Raw genomic sequence first — 6393 nt, forward strand, 5'->3', positions numbered from 1 at the left:
ATAATTTATAAATCATGGTTATTTTAATTATGCAAGCTCAGTTTTCTGTACCAGGTCAATATAAGATTAAAAGAATAAGAGAAGTTATATGGACAAAGCTTTTCAGTGGCCAGAAGGAGCTTGAATGGAACATCATATTGGAGGAAAAGAAAGAAAGTTGAATTGACGAGGGTTTGGCCTTAGATGAAATCCTGTGCTACCTTTTTCAGTCTCAGTTTTTCTCTGAATGGAGGTTTTGGCAATAGAGGAAATCATTGATTGAAGAAAAGACTTTATGAAGAGACTAGAAATAGTGAGGGAAGAAATAGGAATAATCCAATTTCCATCTAGTCCTGTGATCAAGAAGAAAAAAAATTGTTGGGCAAAAGTGCACTTTGGTGAGAAACTCACTCTATTTAATAGTGTACAGAAGCTTTGAACCAAAGGTGATTTTACAGTTAACCACAGGACACTTTCAGAGCATGTGACTCAGGTAATAAGGGAGTACTTGATGCATTTCCTGGGAAGCTTTTCTCCACAGTCCCTTCCTTGAACTCCGTCATAGAGAGCAGGAACTCACTTTAGCAATTCTCCATCTTCAGCCCATCTTCAAGAGAGAGCAGGGGAAGAAAAGAAAAAGAGTCAAGGCCTGGCTATGTTGAAGAAGTTCATGGGAGCTTTTTCAGCTTAGTCTTTCCCAAGTGTCCTCCACATTGTTTCCTGTTGTGAGCACTGTTCCTCAGAGCTGTGTTTAACTCTTTGTGACCAGATCTTGTTCGCTTTGTTTTGGGAGAGTTGATGTTACCTGTTTAAAACCCAAAAAGGAAAGCATTACAAAAAATGAAATTAAAAAAAAACATTCTAGGCCCATTTCCAATTTTATGCCTTATCCCCCTCTATACTCTCAATGATCCAGTCAACAATCTAGTGATAATGGCCTCCTTGCTGTTTCTCAAATTTGACATTCCATCTCTAGACTCTGGGAATTTTTTCTGACTGTTCTCCATGTCTGGAATGCTCTGCCTCCCCATTGCTGCATCCTGGCTTCTTTGACTTCCTTCGAGTTCTGGTTAAAACCTTGTCTTTTATAAGAAGCCTTTCCTGATCCCCCCTTCCTGCTAATGCTTTCACTCTTCTGAAAATCTACAATTTATCCTGTATCTATCTTTTTTGCATATGTTTTTTCCATGTTATCTCTTCCATTAAATTGTGAGTTTCTTAAGAGTAGGCACTATCTTTTGACTTTCTTTGTATCCCCAGCTGTTAGCACAGTGCCTGATGTTTAAAAAATGTTTGTTGACTGACTGACTTGCCTAGGGTCAATCAGCTAGTAAGGGACTGAGATGGTATTTACAGTCAAGACTTCCTGACTTGAGTCCAGCACCTTATCCACTTTTAAGTCTACAAAGAACTATTTGTAAGGTGGGATCCCTGACCCCTAGGAACTTATCTTCCAGTAGGTGAGATGAACACACACACACACACACACACACACACAGAAAACCCTATAAAATAAGGTTCAACATATGCTAAGTGCCAAATGAGTGATATAGGAACAAGGTGTTAGACACACCTACTTCCTAATAAGTAGAGCATTAGACTTGGAAAACCTGTTCTGGAATCTCACCTAATTAAGAGCTGTGTGACACTGGGTAAGTCACTTTACCTCTTAGTCTTAGTGCCCTTTTTTTTTGTAAAATGAGGATAATGATAACACTTACCTCACAGGGTTATCATGAAGATAAATGAGATATTCTGTGAAAAGCAATTTGTAAAACATAAGGAGCTATGTACATATCAGCTATTTTTCTTATAATTATTCTAACGCTTATTACTGTACTACAGAGGATGCATCGACTTTTGAACTGAGTAACATAGACAGTTGATAGAGAGGATGATCATTTCAATAGAATAGGCTTCTTTTGTCATACCGTGTTTCTATTAATTTTATTCATTTAATTAATTAATAAGTCTGAGAAGGAATCTATAGGCTGTGCCAGATTGCTAAAGAAGTCTATAATACACAAAATGTTAAGAATACCTGCTTTAAGCAATCGCCTAATGGCTAAAACTAAAATAAATCATGAATAAGTGTGTATATTTATTATAAATGTGCATATGCATATAGATATGTTTATATAAGTATATGTAAGTGTATATATATGTGTGTGTGTGTGTTCATATAATATATGTTCTTCACACACCACACACTCTTATTCATAGTATTCATTTTACCAGTCTTTTAGCCATTAGATGATTATTTAGATATTTTATGTGCCATGGACCCCTTTGGCCATCTGGTGAAGTCTCTATACCCTTTTCAGAATCACAGTTTTAAATATGTAAAATAAAATACATAGAATTAGAAAAGAAACCAATTATACTGAAATAAAGTTTTTGAAATACATATATTTCTAAAGTTTACAGATCCCAGGTTTGGAAGCACTGACTTAGAGTACGCTCATTTAGAGAGAATAAATATTCAGAAGGCAAGTAACCACTGATACCAAACACTCAGTTTTCTCCTACACTTAGGACCAAGCATGCTATTGGAGTCCTGAGGTTTCTGTAAGTCAATATGTGGTAATGAGGCATTTGGGGACATTTCACTGATTTCTTAGACTTCCCAATATTTTCTTCAACTGGTACCTCAGTGAAATCGTAACCCCACACACCTGTGAATTTTCTGAGACATACAAGGGAGGCATCACCTCTACTATAATCATCTATTTACATAAATCCACCATCCTACTTCAGCTTTTATTCACATATCGTATCTCCACAGAAACCTACATCCAGCCATCCTGTCTTCTCTCTCCTCCCTTGATGTTAAATAATAATGAGGAAATTTCAAATATTGTAACACATCAAGAATGTCTTTGTGATGTAGAAAAACATCCCAAATCACTGGATTAGAAAAAGACCCCAATTTATAACATGAACTTCCAGGGATGCAGACAGGGAGAATATGGCTCTGGTTCTATGCGTAACACCAAAGGCCTTTAGGACAAAGGCAGTTTGTATTTTTTGTGGCATTGGACCCAGAGGTCTCAGTCCTCCATAAATACTGCTAAGATTTATTTATCTGCTGTACTTGTCAGACATTTTTTAATCAAAGAAGGGGATCAGTGGGAGAATACCATCAATTAACTCAATAGTTTAGAACTTCACTTGAGTTTCTTGCACAGAGAATTTGTCACAGTTCCAGAGTCAGAGAGTGAGGGGAATGCAGCCTGATAAGACCACTGTTATCTCTCTGCCCAGAGACTGGTGGAGAAGAGGGGATGAAGGTGGCAGGTGGAAGGTGGGGAGGAGGTGGGGAGACTGCTTATTGTAATCATTGGAGATAAGGAAATCAGAAGGAAAACAAGAGTCATGATGAAATCTAAGTGCAATGGGTGGAGTTCAAGCCCCAGAGAAAGGATTAGGGGCAAGGAAGTTGGGAGTTGGGGGGAGGGGAAGCCGACCACACACAGGACAACTTCCAAGAATGAGAGAAGAGATTTGAATATAGAGCATACATGTTCATAGCTGAGCCAAGGAATCCCTTGGAAAATCTTGTTTGACAGGATTCTTAGAGTAGTAGATGAAGAGAATGCTGTAGGCATAGGTTACGTTGATTTTGGTGAAGGTTCTGATAAAGCATCTCCTACTATTGTTGTGGACAAGATGGAAAGATGTGGATTAGGTGATGATACAATCAGATGTATTCCAAACCAGTTGAATGACTGGACTAAAAGAGTAGTTGTCTATGGTTCTTTGTCAGTGTGACAAGAAGTCTACAGTGGAGTGCCTCAGGAATCTGAGCTTGGTCTTCTGGTTTTTAACATTTCTATCCCAGGCTTAGATAAAGGCAGAGATGATATTCTCATCAAATTTACAGATGATACAAAGCTGGGAATTGTGCTGAACGTAAGAAGAGGAAATTCAATAGGCATAAATGTAGAGTCTTGCACACAAATATAAAAAAGTCAACTTCACATATGTAAGATAAGGGAAGCATGGAGACAGCAGTTGTTCTAAAAAAAAAAACTTCCTGTTGTACTATGAACAGGTTCTAACAGATTCTTCCACTTCCTAATATTTTCTTTTATGTGTGCTCCTATCCAGCAGTTTGCTGGTAAATGCTTAACAAATACATGATAATTTTATTATATATTTAAAAGGAAGAGCAAGTTGTACATAATAGATTTGCAATCTATATGTAATCATTTTATATACATATGTATGCATACACACATATATATGTGTATATATGTACATGTATATGTGTATATATATATATATATACACACACACAATGTTATGGAAATGCTTGTTTTGTTCCATAAATTAAAAATAAATAAATAAAATTTTAAAATAATGAAAAAGATCAACAACTGGCTCTTGGGGGGCAGGGATGTATTCAGGGAATACTTTTAAGTTTAGTCTAAATTATTAACATTTCCCCCATCACATTCTAAAGTCTAGACAACCAACAAAACAATAAATCTAGCCCTGATTGGTTGTTTTCTGGTTCGCCAATTTCTAAGATATAAATGCTCCCACTGAAAATCTAAAAATTGACTTTTGAGAGCTAATATGAGCTAGTTCTGGGCTGTCCCTGGTTCTAGCCAACATTAGCACATGCATGTGTGTGTGTGTGTGTGTGTGTGTGTGTGTGTGTATGTCTGTATGTGTAATAGGGGTCATAAGGTTAACTGGTTGGCACTGTGACCATGTCAAACATACTGTCCTTAAACTGCTTGTTGACAAGTTTTTCTGCCATCTTAATGGCCAATTTCTACAGAGTCATTTGGATCAGTCATGCAATTGGTCCAATCTGGATGCTTAGATAGCCAGAAAACACCACATAATTTGAGGTCTGGTGTTTTTGGTCATAAAGTTATGACCTCTAAACATTCAAGACAAGCTTGAGATTTAAAAATAAAATGCCCAGGAATCATAGACCAGGATTTCTTTCTCCTGTGCTTGCAGAAGGTTGATTAATAGCTGGAAAATTTTAGGGGATGTTTTGACTTAATGGACGATGATAATGATGATGGTGATGATGCAGAATTCTGACTGTAAAGTCAGCCGAAATATATTACGTTGCTTTTAATTCAGATAAACCCAGTGAGAAAGGTTCAGGTGAAGGTCACTCAGCTGTAGGTAGATTACCACTAAAGAGTTTTGCTATAGAAGGGTCTGCCAGACCGCCGGAGCTCCTTGGAAAAAGAGCAGAGAACGTATTGTCAGCATTATTCTGGTCCTTGTTGAGGTTTCCATGCTGGAGACAATTAGGAGGATTGCTCCCTCTGCCCTCATTTGGCTTCCAACTTCAGTCTAGTTTGTGGGCTTTACTAAACTTCATTCTCTTCATCATCTGGGTCCTCTAAGGCCTCTGGCTTGAGCTCAGGATGGTTATTGTTACTATCACGGTGTTTTTATTAAGTGCATTTGCACTTCAAAACTGGGGAAAGAGGGTGGTGGCAATCATGTCCTTCCACTAGCAAAAGCTGAGTGCTAAATGATGGGAGGAGGGGAGCTTTTTCATATTTTCCTTCCTTTGGAGGGAAAGGAGAGGGGTATAGGGACCAATGACCTGGGATCAATCAGTCCATTAACAAGCTTTTATTAAGCACCTACTAAAGAAAGGGAAGGGAATAAGTATCTATTAAGCACCTGTGTACTAGGCACTATGCTAGATTTGTGGATCCAAACATACAAACATGGTGAATGAAACGATGTCTCAGAGATACTTCTCAATTAAACAAAACTTGACCAAAGATGGATTAAGTCCTACCTCTTTTAAGCAAACAGAGGAGAGTCAGGGTCTCTCTTACATTAAAACACTGAAACTTTACAACTGAATATTAGGAAAAGTGAAAGCAATTATGTCTCACTGAGTGAGGGCCAACCTCCTGAATAATCATGAAGTCAGAAGTATGTCCTCAGTGTCCCCAACTTCTCTCCTTCCTCTCCTGTGGGTGTTCCCCTCCTCCCTTCAGCAATTGAGTATCCACTTTCTCTTTCCTCCACCATCCCCCCTCCTACTTTATAAGGCTGGTTCTGCCCAGAGACTCCACTTGCTTAATCCCATAGGGATGATAAGATTCCTTAAGAACTAGCTAATGGCTTTCTTGAAGGATTACTGCAGGGAATGAGAGTAAATCCAGTTTCTGCTTTTTTGTGGAAAGAGGAAAGGGTGGGCAGGGGATAGGGGAGTGGGGAGTAAGCTAGGTACTTTGTCAGCCACAAGCAATTAAAAAAAAAAAAAGAAACCTTCTGCCCACTATTTTTAAAAATCTTTCTCACAGGAAGCCAAAATGTCTAATTCATATTTCTCCTCTTTCTAACCACTGCTATGCCCCACCCTCAGGGAAAGGCACAAACCATGCAGTGATGAAAAGATAAACAGCAAGAGGGCTGAAG

This window comes from Trichosurus vulpecula, chromosome 4 (assembly GCF_011100635.1).
Source record: "Trichosurus vulpecula isolate mTriVul1 chromosome 4, mTriVul1.pri, whole genome shotgun sequence".
NCBI lineage: Eukaryota > Metazoa > Chordata > Mammalia > Diprotodontia > Phalangeridae > Trichosurus > Trichosurus vulpecula.